An 18,136-nucleotide genomic window follows, 5' to 3' on the forward strand; every position below is an offset into this window, starting at 1 on the left:
ATATAATTTAAAGTTCTTACATTTTTATATTTTAAGAATAATTAGTGCACTATGATGTAAATTCATTTCTTATCACACTTGCAAAAATAGACAATTATTTATATAAAGAAAATGTTATTGACATTATATCTGTGTGTATGTTTGCATACAAAAAGAAAATGCCACTATGATCATGTTGTTAAAATACGTGATATTCAAAACGATAAAAAATGTACATAAATATACATAATCATATTACTACTTTCACTCTCCCTCAACACCCACACTCCCTCACACAAACTAACATACATGGGAGAGTTCCCGTTTTTCTGAGGAAGTCCATGGTATAAATAAAGTGGAAGAAAGCGCTAAAATATAATTCCTTCATTGTCGTTTTTTTGGTATTCAAAAGGGAGAGCCGTTCAAGTGTGTTCATCTACAGCATGTCTTTGAGAAGTGGGAGGAAACCGGAGCACCCGGTGGAAACCCACACGACCACAGGGAGGACATGCAGACTCCGCACAGAAGGCACCCCAGCCAAGGATCGAACTGGAGAACCTCCTGCTGTGAGGTGCAACACAACCACTGCACCACCACGAGCACCCTAGTACAACCCTGCTACATGCAGTAAAATATTTTCAGTATAGGCAGTGTTACTTAACATCATTATACACAAGCATTTACAGCAGAGCTGACAATTTCAGGAGATGGAAGTCCCAGGCTTAGCAGTGGAGGCGGTGCTTAGCAGAGGGGGAGATACCTAATGAAAAGCCTGTGGAGGAGCTGGCTGCAAGGGAGGACTATGCCAGGTGAAGGTAGGTCCAGTATGCAGTGACACTGGCTAAGAGGCAAATTCTGGTTTATAATGATGGGCAAGAATAAAGCATTATACAAAAAAATAAAACATGAGTCATACAAAACTTCACTTAGGCTGTGCTCTAACATGCATAGGCTGGTCACACTTTGCATCAGACATAGGCTACCCGACTAATAATGTCCAGAGGGCAGGGCACAGTTGTCATCATATACACTGGTGGGGAGAGCCACAGTAATAAATGTCACTAATGAGCAACTGCTTGGGATGGTACATTTGAATATTATTTTGCGCTGTGTGTGTCATAACCTGTGAGAGTGGGTTGGGAGATTGTGGTGCACTGGCAAAAGTATGGATGCTGTCACAACTGCTGTATGTGTGGGGGGGGGCGTGAGGAGGTGAGCATTGTGGAAGTTTGAGTGTTTTCTGGGATACAGCCTCAGTAGATGTTGCAACGTTATGGCAGGATCATTAATAGACAGGTTCAGGGCACTCATAGGAGATATGATTGTAGAACATGCTTCTTTCTGTCCGAAGGATCACCCTCTCCTGGGAGGGGTCATAGGCATGATCCATTGCATGCCAAGAGGATGGAATGCTCTGTGAATGTGAGCAGTGGCCCATTCCAGTGGTTGGCTAGGCAGACATTCCTCACTTGAGTGGATGTCTACATCACAATGTACTTCCCTTTGCCTGACCATAGCCTCCACTTTCCATGATAACCCTCATCATAGGAGACAGTTGGCCATGGGAAGTGCAACTGCTATAATGTCTGGCTGCACAGGGACAGCTTAAAATCAACGTGTCGAGGTGGCTTTCCTCAACAGTTACAAGAATGAACACGGAGCGGCAGAGAGGCAAAACTGTAAACACAATTCCTGTTGACTGTGAAACATCAATAAGGAGATTGTGTTCATAGACTGGAGCGTCGGTATTTGAAGGGCATTGCACTACAGTGGGGATTGGGAAAATTACCTTTTTCCTTACTGTAGTGCAATCTTGGAGTTAGAATATATAACTAGAAAGGGGTGTGGGGTGCAGCCCCCCACATGAGGGGGTGCAAGGGTCCCCCCCACAAAATGGTAAGACATTTTCCACCTCTCAGGGCATGTTTTTTTCAGGATGGTGAGTAGTTGAATTTCAATTCTTTCCTTCGAAGGAATCAACATTCTAAGCAATCATCACAATTTTTTTCATTGTTCCGGGTTGGGGATGTGAATGGATGAGATAAGTCACCTCAACATTTCGGTAGTAAACCCACAGGGACAGCTGCTTTGTGCAAACTCCTTGCAGCACATGTCTGTGATGCTGCACATGTGGCCCATGTACTCAAGGAGGTGACACACAGACCTTGTGCTATCCCTACCAGCTCAGCAAGGAGCATTGTGGTGTCAGTCTGTCCCTATAATATGACCCGGCACATAGACTGTGTTGTGACCATTGACACAGAGAGCTGGAGTGGTGGATCCAGCCACTGTAACAATGTCCACCATACCTGACAACTGTCCAGATTTTCACAGAATGTCCAGATTTTTGCCTCATATTTTTGGTCTGTTCCTCATAACAGTTTTGGTTTTCTGGATTTTTTAGCAAATCAATGAAGACTGAATTCACTAAATAATGACAGGCATTTGAGTTTCAGACGTCATATCCTTCAGAAAATGCATGTTAACACAAGACCTTTGATTGTAACAACGTTCCATATTTATAAGAGCAATATTTAAAATGTGTCCCTATTTTTGAGACTTTGTCACCAGATTATATTTGGCTTTGTCCAGATCTTTTGTGCTAAGAGGTTGAGAACTATGATGTCCACCAATGTTTTCCATTTGCTCAATACAGCTGTAGGTCGCAACAGCCGAGGGAGAGTGTGCAGTAGGTGGAGACATCATTTTCCAGGTAGATCTGTCTATCTCTTCCTCTCCTTGTGCATCTTTCTGTGAGATTGGTTAGTGATATGGATGTGACATTGCTCCTGTCCAACACTGGCACCTTGACCCCTGCCTATTCTGGGATTTGGCTGCCATCATCAGATCCAGACAGTTCTCTGATATCAGGCGGCTGTATATCTAGAGTGAAGGACCCTGATAATATTGCACCTGAGAAAACACCAAAACAAATTACTCACACTAAGAAAGACCCTTCACCAATATCTGAAGCTCAGTGAATGAGTAAATAGTACCTATTATAGTTGTTTGGCAAATTAATAGGTAACATATTTTTTGTTTCTGGTCTCTGCACTTGCAGCCCTGATGGTCCTGTGAAAAGAAGTGGCTATATTTGTAAATTGTAGAAAACCTGTCATTTACTTACTATGGCAGATACTTGTCCATGTCAAGTTCTAAGTTGGGAGTTGCTGATTGAAGGCTTAGTGTCTGTTATTCTAAGAGTGCATTAGTTCTGGTTTAAGCACTTAGGCTTTGGGCCAGTTATTTTACATTAAGAAGGTGTGGTCTGCATTCTTGTGGGACGAGAGGGTAGATTCTGCCCTTCTGAGCTGGGAGTTTCTGGTTAAAGGCTTATTGTGCCTGCTTATTTGAACTGTTTCTTTCTGAAATTGATATGCCTTGTTTGCTGTAGCATAGACTAATTTCAGACCTGCTGAATCTAGCTTTGTTTGTATAACTTGAGCACTAATCCAGACCATCTTTTCTTGGAGAAGGTTCCCCTGCACCTTAGTGGCAGGAGTGTGCAGTTAGTACTTGTCTGATCGAAGACTGCTGGAAGGGGTCTCAGCTTTTAGCTTTTTATTGGTTAAGTTGTTTAAATCAGTTTGCTCATTTGCTATTGTTTTATTAAAAAAAATAATAATACACTTTATGCATCGCCGCTTAGCTAGGGTTAAACTATTCCTGACACCATAAAGTCTGCTCTTCAAATTTTCCCTTGGAACTAGCTATTTTTTTTAGTTTTAGCACTCAAATCTGTTTCTTTGAGCTCAGCACTTTTTCAGAACTCGTTGTAAGCACTAAATAAGCTACAAAGTACTACAGCACTCAACTTTCCTCACTTGTCTAGAAGAAAACAGTTTTTAGTACTTAATAAATAACCACCTATCCAGGCAAGTCTAAGGTTCAGCATCCGGTGTTTTCTCCTGTCTACCTGATGAATTTGGGAATCTTGGGGCAATGCAGCAATTGCCTCATGTACACAGACAACCCTGTCCTCCTACCACCCAACACTACAACCTGTGACAGATGCACTTATATAGCCAAACTGGAAGCAAAGCTCTCTTCACCCAAGACTGGACTAGACAGTCAAGAGGAGAAGGTAAACACTTGCACCACACCACACTCATCACATAGTCCCTCAAAACCTACACCACCAAAACACACACATAGCAACACAAAACACACACCTACATTCATGGAGGCTCTCAATAAAAATCTACTCAAGCAACAGAGACCTCCAAAGCAGAAATGCATGCAAGCTGCACCCCCCAACACAACCCAAATTACACATAGCCCACAAAATCAGTGTACCACTCAACCACAGCCCATGAGGCATAACAACGTACCCAACAGTCTAGTCATAGGTGACTCTATAGTCAGGCACATTGATATTCCACTCACCAGGCTAAACAAGGAGAAAGTTACTGTCAGCTGCCTGTTGGGTGCCAGGATCCATCACATAACGCATGCACTCAGGTCACTCCACAACAAGTACAAATATGACTCTGTCATTGTCCCTGTTGGTGTGAATGACCTGAGACATACCTTTCTGGACTACATGAAAAGAGACATGGAGGAGCTCTCTGATCTTGTACCCCAAGCAGGTATGACCCTAACCCTGAGTAGCATCCTGCCATCACCCAAAATGACACTACAGTACAAGGACAAAATTATTGACTTCAACAATTGGCTAAGCTTCTGGTGTCATTATAAGGGGATCCAGTATCTGTCTGCCTGGGATGACATGATCAACAGACCACGATGCTTTTCCAGAGATGGCCTGCACCTGTCGCCCTTGGGATTCCGGATACTGGCTAAGGCTCTTGCCACCCCTATAGTGCCTCTTTTTAGGCAAGGTTTAAATGACAAATTCACCACCATAACAGGTACAAGCAAGCATAATCTGAGGGTAATGCTACTCAGTGCTAGAAGTCTAAACCTCAAAATGCATTCACTCGAGGCACTCCTTAAAATGGAGAACATCGATATCTGTGCAGTGACAGAGACCTGGTTCAAGGCTCCAGAGAGCACACCTGCATTACCAGGCTATAATTAATACCACACCTTTCGGCCACCTAACCTAGACTGAAATACTAAAGGTGGAGGAGTGTCCATATCCATATCCACACCTCCAGGCTAGTTGCTCAGCATAATGTTTCTGAGATTATCCAAGTGCAACTGACTCTGAGCAAGACCACAATCCAAATTGTAACTTGCTACAGATCTCCCACCATGCCCCAGGATTTCCACTCCTCATTTCTTGATACACTGAAAAATATTAGAGTACAACTACCCCACCATTAACTGGGAAAACTACTCATGTCCCAACTCTTTTGCTCAACGTTTTCTGGAATTCATAAATTCCAATGTCTTGGATCAACTTATCCACATCCCTATCAGGGGCAGCAATATCCTAGACCTGGTCATTACCAACATGGGTGACCAGTGTTACACACCAGAGGTCAATTCCTCGTTGGTCAGATCAGACCACAAGCTAATCAGCCTAGACATCCACTTCCCACCCCTCCCCCCCATTAGGGAAACCACCGTATAAAATTCCTCCAAAGACAACTTCATGCTTCTTAAGAAAGAAGTGGCAAACTTCACAACACCCATGCAGATGGACAATAGAGGTACGACTGCTGAATCCTACACAAATGCATTTTATAAGCACTTACACGAGTGCATGGATCATGATATCCCTAACAGAACCAAGATGCTATCCTCCAAAAAAAGGAAGCCAATCTGTTGGTCCCCTGCCATAAATAAACTCTACAACAGAAGAAAGAAACTGTTGCAAAAAAGAGTAAAATCCCATGATTGGAAGAACTCCGTGGTGAGCCTCGGTAAGAAGCTGAGATCCCTTATAAAATCCTCCAAAACTAGTTATGAAAACAAAATTGCCACTATTTCTAAAGACAACCCCAAAGCATTGTATAGCTATGTCAAGAATCTCAATGGCAACACTCATATCTGCTGTAAGTTACAGCACAATGGCACTAAATATACAGAACCAATTGGTATTGCCAACATCCTGGCAGATAGGTTCAGTGCTAACTTTACCCCCCTCACCCCCTAAAAGGCCCATCTCTATACCAGAAAAATGCAAAGTTCCTGTAATCATGACTGCACAGGTAAAAACCACATTCTCCAAAGCCAAGAACACAGCATCCATGGGACCTGACAAAATCCCAGGCTGTGTTCTACATGAACTACAGAATTAACTGGCACCCCACCTAAGCACCATGTTCAGCCATAGCCTCACCTCAGGATTTGTGCCCACTGAATGGTTATCCCACTCCACAAAGGGGGAGCCACTGCGGACCCCAGGAACTATCGCCCCATTAGCCTAACGAGCCTAGTCTGCAAGGCCATAGAATGTATCATCATGGAACTTATAAAGAAAGACATTGGTAATCGCCAAACTCTGGACCCCACCCATTTCAGGTTTCTAAAAGGCTTTTGACACCATCCCTACTCTGGAATTATAGATAAACTCACTAAACTAGGTATAAATCCTATGTCACAAGATACTTCAGACCAGTAACAAGTGGAGTACCACAGGGTTCAGTCCTGGGTCCTCTCCTGTTTGGTATCTACTTTTCTGAAGTACAGGCTAACACAGAAGGTCTTTGGCTAAACATCCTACAAAGGGCCTCAGTGTGCATTGTCATCCCGGGACACAGGTGGACAGTAGTCTCTCCTTTGATAATCACATCACCACAGTAGTCAGGAAAACCATCTAAAAACTCCAGCTTTACTCCATACCCAGAGCTGTTGGACATACTCCACTTAAAGAAATCCCCAATCCCTCTGAGCTACATGCTCTAGGAACCTAAACCTTGTCTCCACAATAAACAGGACATGCTGGAGGGATAGATTCCTGTCCCAGAGACACCCATCTATGACAAGCAAAGTTCCTCATTAGCACTTTTCAAGAAAAATCTTGATAAGTGGATGGCAAATAGGAAATACACCCCGGGGATCACTTCTGTGGCTCTGGTGGTAGCCTATTGACCCAAGTAGTCACCAGCCTATAGGTATGTCTGTTGTATCTCACTCCATGATGACTTTACACCCACTGTTCCGGGTGAAAACAGAGCCTCACCATCACCTGAGCTATAAGCTGTACAACATGAGTACACTGCATCCAATGCCTGAATACCCACCAGATGAAATTTTAGCACAGAAATCCAATACCATCATATGTCGTAGCCAGTCAATGACATGTGGACAGAACTAATCAACAGACATGCAGGGTTATCAACTAAACACATACTGCTGCTACCCATGCCAACATGGATATGATTGGTATGCTGAATGTCTATCCAGCTCTGCAAATGCCTTAGTGAAGCCATGGAGTAAAGAGACAATGTCTTGCTAGGTCTCAAAAGGACAACTCTGGCACATGACACTGCCATATCCAACTCTGTGAAGAGGACAACAAGTGCCTCCATCACCGCACTGACAGCATTAATAGTTGCCAGGGGTGGCTATGTACACAAGGTGGTTCCATAAGGAGGCCACCACACTCTACTCCTGCAACTCCAAAGAACTGTCAATCCATCACCCCCTGCCATGTCTGGTGACAACTACTAGCTTCCAATGGCAAGACACCTCACAATTAGACTCCATATATCTCCCATTCCAACAGCAGCACAGTATCCATGTAATAGAATACTTGCTATGTGCTGCTCTTGACATTTTTGACATAACTGTAGAAGGCCTTATGGTTATCTTTCACCTGGGAGGATATCTTGTCCTCAAAGTCGGCTTTGCTTGACCTAATAATTAAGTGAAGTGATGCCAAATACTCTGCACACTCAGATCAAGAGAAGCAGTAAGCTAGCCCTACTACAGCCCAGTCAACCCAGGTTTGATTAACAGCTCAGGTAACTATCAGAGCAGAAGGGAGGGATGGATGTACTCATCCTGTGGGGGGGGGGGGACTTTGTTGATGACACTCCCTTTGGGGAGGCATGGACCAATATGTGGAATTTTTCTGGGATGAGCCAAGAAGAATGGGAGATGAGTCAGAGATTTGACAGGGCATTTAAAGAACCCCTCATGGATGAACCCCCAGGACACCCTTAGGATCCATGACTGGTCACAGCAATATAAGAAGCAAGTCTGGGGTAGACCCAGTTTGGATGTTGCACACTCTGGGGCCAGAAAACAAAGATATCTCAAGGGGAACAAAAAAAAAGGCAGTCACTGAGCTGTCAAGTAAGCACCATTTTATGCTGAGTTCAGTCACTTGCTTAGGGTGACTATTGTACAGATCCATAAAACTATGAAATGCACAGAGGGTACATTGGTGATGTTTAGCTGATGCCTGGCCTACAGAGCAACCCAAGACCCAAACCTAATAAAATTACTAAATATCTGTAAATCAAATGGGTCTAGGGATACCAGTTCCAGTGACTTAAATGTGGCCTGCAACCTAAACAGGACATACTGGAAAGACAGATTTATCTCCCAGTGACTGCCACGTCTTTGGAACAGGCTACCAATTCATGTGAAACAGAGCACCTCTATGACACTATTCAAGAGGAGCCTTGATGAGTGGATGGGGCACCGTAAATTCTTACCGGGGATAGTGCTCACAACCCTCCTGGGCATGGGCAGTCATCACTAAATGCAATCTTGGGTATTAACTTGTTACCTCTACAGTACTGCATTGGGATGAAATGGCTAGGCTTAAGAAGACCTCTGGGTCAATAACCTAGTAATCTCATATGATCCTATGATCTGATGCATATGTGTGAAAATGTTAGCTCCCATCTTTAAAAGACATTCTCTCATACACCTAGAGGGGTTGTGAATGTAGGTAATGTGGAGTCAGAATGTCTCCTGTTCAAGATTTATGTAGCTGAGGTGGTGAAAAAACAGCAATGGCCAAATTTTTTCACTACTTGCCATAACAGTAACCTAGATTCTGCTGGTGGCCATCAGAGGTTAGACAAGTTCTCTAATTAAAGAGTTAAGTGCAGGTTGCATAAGCTGCATCCTGCAATGTTCTCTCTTTCCAGAAAATAAGTATAATGATACCACACAGTGATATATTCCAGTTAAAAATGCATCTCTGTGATCAATGTACTGAGTGTTAAGTCTAAGAAAAGGATTGTGCCTTCCAACAGTATCTTTTGTTGTGTTGGCACTTTATTCATACTTGATAACTTCGTAAATTTCTGGTTCTCTTGCATACACATGGAAGTGCCTGTCTTTTAAAGCACCTCCTGGAACATGATGATAACACCTGCGCACTACTAAGATACTAACTGTGCAACCTCTGAGACTTGGGTCCAAGCTTTTATTATATTTGCTTACTGGCCACAAAGGTTGCTTTTACCGGCACTCTTCCAATAAGCCTTACTGAAACGTCATGTGTGCTCATGGAGACACTCATATGAAGGGTGGAAAGGCTCCTTTGATATGTACGTTTTATGCTGCATGTCATTCCCAGACAAGATAGTGCTGTGCATCAATAGGGTACAAAGTCTATATTGCTGCATTCTCATACTTTTGATCATTACAGAAATGGAGAGGTGTAACTTCCTCTGCTCTGTGTTCCAAAACTATGGCAGCTGCTGCTTCTGTGTGATTATTTAGATTTGTTTCCACCAGCCATGTCCTTGTTATAGTTATAAACTCAGAGGCTCTTGGGTTGCCTGTTTCTGCAGTGAATTTGAAAATGAAAGCACCTCACAATTTTCATTTCATGTGCTCATACTGGTGAGCACCAGAAGATTAAATAGGGAAGGCCGTGTCATCCCACCCTCTTAGCAAACACTGCAATACCTAGGGTAATAACCCCTTTGCTCCATCTTACATTTAAAATCAGCCACATTTGGGGCAAGACCAACAATCAGTGGAAAGTCTGTGATCCTCTTTTTTGAAAAGTAACTTACAGTTAGTGCTTCTAATTTCCTCCTGGTGAAAGAGGCAGCAGAGGGACACTGCTTCCCAGCCTTCTTAGATACCATTAGTCACATGGAAGCTTGAAAACATTTTTATTTTAGGATCCAAGTTGGGATTAGTTCTCCTTTTTTGCTCCTGGTAAGTAAAGGAGCAGGGTAAACTGATTTCTCACTGTCTATGACTGAGCAATATGTATGTGGGACTTCATTGATTGGTCTTGTTGCCATTTCAGTGGAAATCTCTGAAGTTTAAATTTTGGACTGTTGTGCAGCTTGGACCTCTGTTGTACTGAGCCACTGTACGTGCCACCCAGGGCATCTATAAGAAGACTAAAATAAGTCCACAGACCCCTGCAACATCTGACATGAGACTGCTGATCACCAAATAGCCTGTGACCTACTTCTCAGTAAACAGCTTGAGATTAGTGTTACTGTTTTACTGCTTGTAAGAAAATGACCAAAGGGACATTGATTACTATTGGTGTATAGCTGTGGTGAGACCAGTAATACTAGTAGCTAGGTAGTAAGCCTGAAGGTAGATACCCACTATTCATCATTCCTGGCAAACCGTGCTTATTTTCTCTCATACTTTTTGCAGTGTGTCCCGCATTGCATTTTACCTACTAATACTGTGTATACAACTAAGCAATAAGTTAAATTGAAATGTTGTGATGCTGGTGTCCAGTCTTTCAGCTGACTTTATTATTTAAAGATTATTCCAGTAAGTTGCTGTTGTGGGTGCACTGCTCTTCTGCTCGGTGTTTTTCAGGATAATGATTGCTCTGCTTTCAGAGGCTGTAGCCATTGTTTCCAGCACTTACAGTACTGTCTTTTAATTGACTTTATAAGTACCAGTGCACAGAAATTGCTCTGAAGGGTGTAATACTGTACTGCTTATCCAGTTGACTGAGTTAGTCACACTAGGCTAGTGGCCTCTTTTTAGGGAGGAAACCTGAGGTGGTATTTATATGACCTAGGGTGGAAATTTGGCCAGGGCACCAGAGAAATTTCCTTAATTTTTTTAAATAAGTTCCATGGGATCTTTAATATCCACTACTGCCACTACCAACTCAGGCAGATAGGAACTAAGTTTAAGATTAAAGAACTGCAGACTTAGATGTGTGGCACCCCCCCCCCCAAATTTGGTCAGGGCACCAGAGAAATTTCCTTATTTTTTTTAAATAAGTTTCATGGGATCTTTAATATCCACTACTGCCACTACCAACTCAGGCAGATAGGAACTAAGTTTAAGATTAAAGAACTGCAGACTTAGATGTGTGGCACCCCCCCCCCCCAAATTTGGTCAGGGCACCAGAGAAATTTCCTTATTTTTTTTAAATAAGTTTCATGGGATCTTTAATATCCACTACTGCCACTACCAACTCAGGCAGATAGGAACTAAGTTTAAGATTAAAGAACTGCAGACTTAGATGTGTGGCACCCCCCCCCCAAATTTGGCCAGGGCACCAGAGAAATTTCCTTATTTTTTTTAAATAAGTTTCATGGGATCTTTAATATCCACTACTGCCACTACCACCTCAGGCAGATAGGAACTAAGTTTAAGATTAAAGAACTGCAGACTTAGATGTGTGCCCCCCCAATGCTGCACTGCAGTGCCATTAATGGAAAGTTAATCCAGTTGCCTGGGCTGGGAATAGAACCACAAACTCCTGATATTCAAGCACCAAAAGCCAGTGTACTACATGTTGAGTCATTGATAATACTCAGTAACTGTTGTGTTTTTACTCGCTATAGCTTTCGTATCCAGTGGCCAGTAACTGCTATGTGGTGCATGCAAGTACCTTGAGTTGCAAAAAAGTACATTTGTGTTAATAAGCTTGCCATAACATTGATGTTCTAATACATCATTGTTGCAGTTGCCAGAGTTATATGGGACATCCTGCCAAGGATCAGATCAGCCTGCCAGCTTCTGATATTTTAGGACTCCTTCCATGCACCCTATCCACTGTACAACTCAAGGACACTTTTTAGAATGTCTGTACTATTAACTTGAGAAGCAAACAGAAAAAGACAAAGTGAAATGACATGCCTTTTCTGAAGTAAAAATACTTTATAACTCTTATTATTCTCAATACATAAGTGTAATGTACCACCCCTTCCGTCCAAAATCCCTTGTTTTGGGAAGGTTTCGGTGGAAGCAGATGTTGCACCTAAATCAAGAACAGCTGGGCCATATACATGTTTTACAGAAGAATGCGATGAATTGCCTTCTTTTCTAGAGTTGGGTATTGGAAGCAGGTCTGTGGTCTTTGATGACATTGTGGGAGACATGGAAAACTGTTGGAAGTTAGTTAACTTGGAAATCCAGCTAGTGAAAGCACTGAAACTGGAGGAAACATAGAATAGTGGAAATACTGCAATTGTTTTGCTTACTGGTTTAATCACAACACCAGAAGGGTCCACTCTGCCTCATTTAGATGGTCCTAAATGAGTTATTGCTTTTATAATTTATTAGTTTGCATTTTATAATTTGTTTAGAGTTCTAAAGATTGAGATGGTCTAGCTGAAGTGGGCAGATACTGTACTGATAGTTCAGTCAGTCAGTTAATAGTATTTACATACATTTAGTATTTTATTTATGTGTTAGCTCAGTTTACTTTATCATCTCTCAGATTAATCAAAAAATAGAAAAGATGTTAAGTTGATGGACATTGGTATTAGTGGCATTGAGTGTGCATTGTAGAAGCTTTACTTGGTTGAGGTTGGGGATTGCTATTGTGCATCTGGGAATGGGGTACTACAATACAAAATAAGCCAGCATTTTGTTGCTTGAAAAACAGATGTTTTTCATGTTTCACTGTTGCAGTCATTACATTTGGGTTATCTGCTTGCAGGTTGCCCTCAGTCGGCCTGATTAACAAAGTCTTTGGTCCTGCGTCAGTTGCTGTCCCTTCTTCCATGACGTCAGGTTGTCAGGGGCATAAAACATGCAGCTGACGCCATTACATCAGTCTTTCTTGCCGTGCGGTGCCCGAAGCAGAAGCAGTTTGCAAGTGCCAGTCAGCTGACTCCTGAAATTTTTGTTTTCGAGTTTCAGAAACAAAGTCTTCAACTAAAGCTAAGTACCCCGTTGGGGAAACTTTTTCTTGCTCCTTACCAATGTCAGTAAAAGTTAATAATTGCATTACTTGTGGAAAGCAAATACCTCATAAAAATTTTCATTCGTACTGTATTCCTTGCCTAGGCCCTGACCACGATGTATCTACCTGTTGGTTTTGTGCTTTATTTAATCAGCACACTATCAGTCAGTATATTTTTGCCTCTAAATGTTTCGGTTCTCGGTTTAATTATCCAGAAATGTCATCGGTTAGCCATCTGAATACCGGGATTTTGAAAAAACGCAAAGATAAAGACAGAGACAGGCTGCTGAGGTACAAAACTGCCAACGATGCTTCTCCTAAGCCAGTCGCCAGTTCGCCAGTACTCAGCGAGGCGCTTTTGCAGCCCCTGATACCCGCTACTTCTGATTCGCAGGCCTCTACTGAGACCCATTCTGTGTCCGGTATGCCGCGAGATGCTTCAACTATGGAACCCACGGATATCTCTACCTTGAATGGGTCCGGAGCCGCTGTGCAGGCACCGGCTTCTGAGGGTGTATTCAGGCCTATGGACTTGCATACTAAATCTATGCCTCCTTCATTACGTAGACCTAAATCTCGATCCACGTCTAAAAAGATGATGCCCAGGCTACATGCTCAGGTCTCTATGCCTAAAAAACAAATGATAAGAATGGCTGAAGATCTAATAACTCTAATCAGGGGTAGCCAACCCCCCCCCCCCCCAAGAGGCCTAGGACTGAGGTTGATTATGAATCTTCTGATCAGGTTTCTGTTTTTTCTGACTCTTCTGATTACCTGGATTTGTCCTTATAGGTTCATAGGTTCATAGGTTTATACTAGGCTATCTGCCCTAAGGCATTTATAAGCCTAGCCCAAATTTTTGTGGCTTACGCCACCCCTTATATGAAAAAATACTGTGCCCATTAGTTTGTTGTGCCTCCGTCCAGCAGTGACACAGAGATGATTCCCGGGGTAAACCTACGATCTCCCATCCACAGGTCAAGATTTCTCTTGAACAGAGCCAGCGAGGTGCTCTGCCTCACATGGACCGGGATTTTATTCCACAGCATAGGGAGTCTCTGAGTGATAAATCTATCCCTCCAGCACATCCTATTTATATCCGTGCTAAGGTTTAATTCGCTTGCTCTAGTGGTTTTGGTGGATTTGGATTTTTTGAGGTGGAGCATGTCCATTAATTCCGGGTTGGACATGGCCTTGTATGTCAGGCACATGTCACCTCTGAGCAGACGGTATGTGACTGAAGAGAGCTGGAGTTTCTTCAATCTGGCAGCATATGACAGATTTTGGAGTCCCTTTATCCTTTTGGTGAGGAACTTTTGGGGTCTCTCCAATTGCTGCAGATGTCGGGTGAGATACATCCCGAATGGGGCATTGTACTCGATCATTGGTCTGATAAGTGAAGAGTACAGGGGAACAATGACCTCACTAGATCTGGATGTGAATCCCTTCATGATCAGGTGGGCAATGTAGAAGGTCTTTCTAACCACTTTAGCAATGTGAGTGTCAAAAGAAAGGCCACTGTCAACCTGGGTCCCCAAGTCCCTGATAACCTCTTCTGTGCTTAGTGGATTGCCACCTATATGGTAGCTTGGGGTTACCTTGTTTTTCCCGAAGGGTATGACTATACATTTTTTGGCGTTTAACTTCAGGCCATGGCTCTGGCACCAGCTATCTGTTTCCGTGAGTCCCTTCTGAAGAATATCAGTGTCCAATGCACTTTCCACTATGGCGCCCAGTTTGCAGTCGTCTGCAAACTTTGTCAGCCAAAGTCCTCCCATGTTGGCCTGTACTTCTGAGAAGTAGATGCCGAACAATAGGGGGCCAAGGACCGAGCCCTGTGGGACACCACTTGTGACCGGCTTGGAGTCTGACATAGCTCCAGCAACTCTAACCCTGTGGGTTCTGTCCTTAAGCCAGTTTGCAACCCACCTTGTGACATATGGGTTTACATTTAAGCTGGTAAGTTTTTCTACAATACCCGAGTGGGGTATTGTGTCGAAAGCCTTTGCAAGGTCAAGGTAGGCTGTATGGACTGCCTTTCCCTCATCAATGGCCTTGGTGACTGTTTCAAAGAAGTCGACCAAGTTCAAAAGGCATGATCTCCCCTTGACGAAGCCAAACTGGGTCGGGTCCAATGTCTGCAAGTCCCCTATATCTTTGTTTGTGAGCACCATTATGATCCTCTCCATAGCTTTGCAGACTAGACTTGTTAAGCTTATGGGGCGGTAATTACCAGGGTCCGTAGAGGCACCGCCTTTGTGGAGTGGGACCACAGTTGCCGTACGCCACTCCTTGGGCATGTATCCTGTGGTAAGGCTGAGATTAATCAGCTGCCTTATGTGCGAGTTTAATTCCTCATTTAGCTCATGTAGCACACAGCCGGGGACACCATCCGGTCCCATTGATGCTGTGTTTTTAGCTTTAGAGAGAGCAGCTTTCACCTGCGCATTTGAGATGTCTGGGAGGCTACACTCCACTGGGATAGTTACCTCTCCTTTAGGGGGGGAGAGGGGGGTGAAGTTTGCACTGAACCTGTCTGCCAGTATGTTGGCAATGTCTGTAGGTTCAGTGATTTTTGTATCATTTTGGACTAATTCTGAGCATATCTGGGAGTTTCCACCCAGGTTCCTAACATAGCTGAAAAAGGCCTTATGATTGTCCTTTGAATCCATGGCAATTTTTCTCTCAAAATTGGCCTTAGTTGATTTTATGAGTGCTCGTATTTTTTACCTACCTACTTATGAGGATACCTCATAAGTACCTCCTACCTCCTTACCTACTTATGAGGATTCTGATGCAGAGGACTCTATTCCATCTGCTTCCCCTACTGAGGATTTTTCTTTTGGGGAAACCTTACATACTCTAAGGGAGCATTTCCACTGGGAAAGCCAAGATTTTTCTGATTCAAAAAAGAGGCTTAGGAATTTCCTTCTCCTACCTCAGCATAGGCCTTTAGCCATTCCTCCTGTACTAGACATTGTTGATGATGCTTTTTTGGAATCTAGTTTGGCCCCTGATTCCCTGTCTCCTGCTCCCAGAAAACCTGACGGATACTACAGGGTCCCTGATTCCCACAAGTTCTTTTTTAAAAATCCTACTGCAGATCCAGAGGCTATTTCACAGGGGCCCAAGGGCATTAAGGCTTCTACTGCTAAAAATCTTGCCCCTTCTGATAGAGACTCCAGGGTGCTGGATAGATGGGGTAAGAAGGTTTACATTTATGCAACCTTGGCCATTAGGGCTTTAAACTGCCAGCTTCATATGTTAAAGTATCAGCAACATGTTATTGGACTGCGTAAACATAAAATGATGTTGATTCCTGACTGTGTGGAAAATAAAGAATTACAGGATTTAATGCATTCTGCCAAACAAGTTGGAAAACATACTTTGCAATGTGGTTTTGATTCATTAGAGGCCTCTTGCAGGGCTGCTGTTACTGGGTCTGTGCTCAGAAGGCATACTTGGCTTAAGGAGCAATCTTTGCCTGATCATGTTAAAGCTAAATTGTTGGATGCTCCTTTAAATCAGGACCGCCTGTTTGGCAACCAGGCTGAGGAAGTTCTTAAAAAGATGGAAGATAAAGCTAAATCTATGCAAATTGTTAAAGATTTTTTTACAAGTTCAGCCTCCTAGATTTAGTAGGCACTGGCCCTCTAAGAATTGGTCCTTTCCAGCCCCTTCCAGGTCTTCTCAAGCCAAACCCAGACACAGCAAAAAAACCAGGTTTCAGTCCCAGGGGACTCAGAGAACTAAGCAGTGGGGGGCCTCCACTTCCAAGTCTGGGAATAATAAGACTCCCCCCCTATGGTAAACTGTCTCAATGACTTCCTTTTAAAATTTCCAAGCACTCATCATCTGACTGCCCCTTTGGGAGGAAATATTCTCTTCATGCAAAGAATTGGGAACTCATTACCCAGGACAAATGGGTTTTAAATATAGTGTCCCAGGGATACAGATTTCACTTCCACACACTGCCAACACCAAGTGGGTGGCCGGACCTACCCCCACATCAGTGGGATCAGTGGGCAGAGGCCCCAAAACAAGTACTTTCTCTCTTAAGCATGGGGGCTACTCAACTGGTACCAGAAGAGGAAAAGGGACAAGGTTTTCTACTCGAGACTTTTCCTGGTACCCAGAAAAGACAATTCATGGCGTCCTATCCTGGACCTGTCTTCTCTAAACACCTATTTGGAGATTCCAAAATTCAAGATGCTGACTCTTCACCAGTTACTTTCTATGCTAGGCAAAGATGCCTGGTTGGCAACACTAGATTTAAAAGAAGCATACCTGCACTTCCCAATCAGGGAATCTTGCAGAAGATACCTACACTTCAAAGCAGGCTACTTGCATTATCAGTTCCCTGCACTGCCATTTGGCTTGTCTACTGCACCCAGGGTATTCACAAAGTGCCTGGCTCCAGTTATTGTATTTTGCAGGCAAAGAAATATTCAAATATACCCATACCTGGATGATTGTCTAATTCAGGCAGAAAGCCAGGACATACTTTTGAATCATCTGGCCTATGTAAAAAGGGTTCTGACTTGTCTGAGGTACACCATAAATGAAAGGAAATCACACCTGGTACCCTGTCAACAAATTATATTCCTGGGAGCAAGCTTGAATACAACTTCCCAGATGGCTTACCTCATGCCAGAAAAGCAAATTCATTTGACAACCTACTTTAAACAAGTGGCCACAAAAACCCTGCTATCTGCAAGACAAATACTGCAAGCCTTGGGGTTCATGGCCTCCTGCATTCTTCTAATTCCATATGCAAGATTGCATATGAGGAAACTACAGTGGTATCTAAAAAGCCTATGGTGTCAACATTCTCAAAACCTAGAAACAATGATTCCTGTCATACCTTGATTGCGCCTAGAGTTCCTTTGGTGGGCAGAGGCCTGCCACCAAAACAAGGGACTACCTTTCATACCACACCCTGCCACACAAACCTTAACAACAGATGCATCAGACTATGCATGGGGGGCTCACCTGGCAGGGAAGTGCATTCAGGGAAAATGGAACCCAAGTCAAATGCACCTGCATATCAATCAATAAGAAATGTTAGCTGTACAGAATGCTCTGACAGCCTTCAAGGACCACATTCTTCCAGGACAACTAATGGAAAAGACAGACAACACCACTGTTATG

The sequence above is a fragment of the Protopterus annectens genome, chromosome 9.part0, assembly GCF_019279795.1.
Source record: "Protopterus annectens isolate FY-2018-M chromosome 9.part0, PAN1.0, whole genome shotgun sequence".
In the NCBI taxonomy this organism is placed as follows: Eukaryota; Metazoa; Chordata; order Ceratodontiformes; family Protopteridae; genus Protopterus; species Protopterus annectens.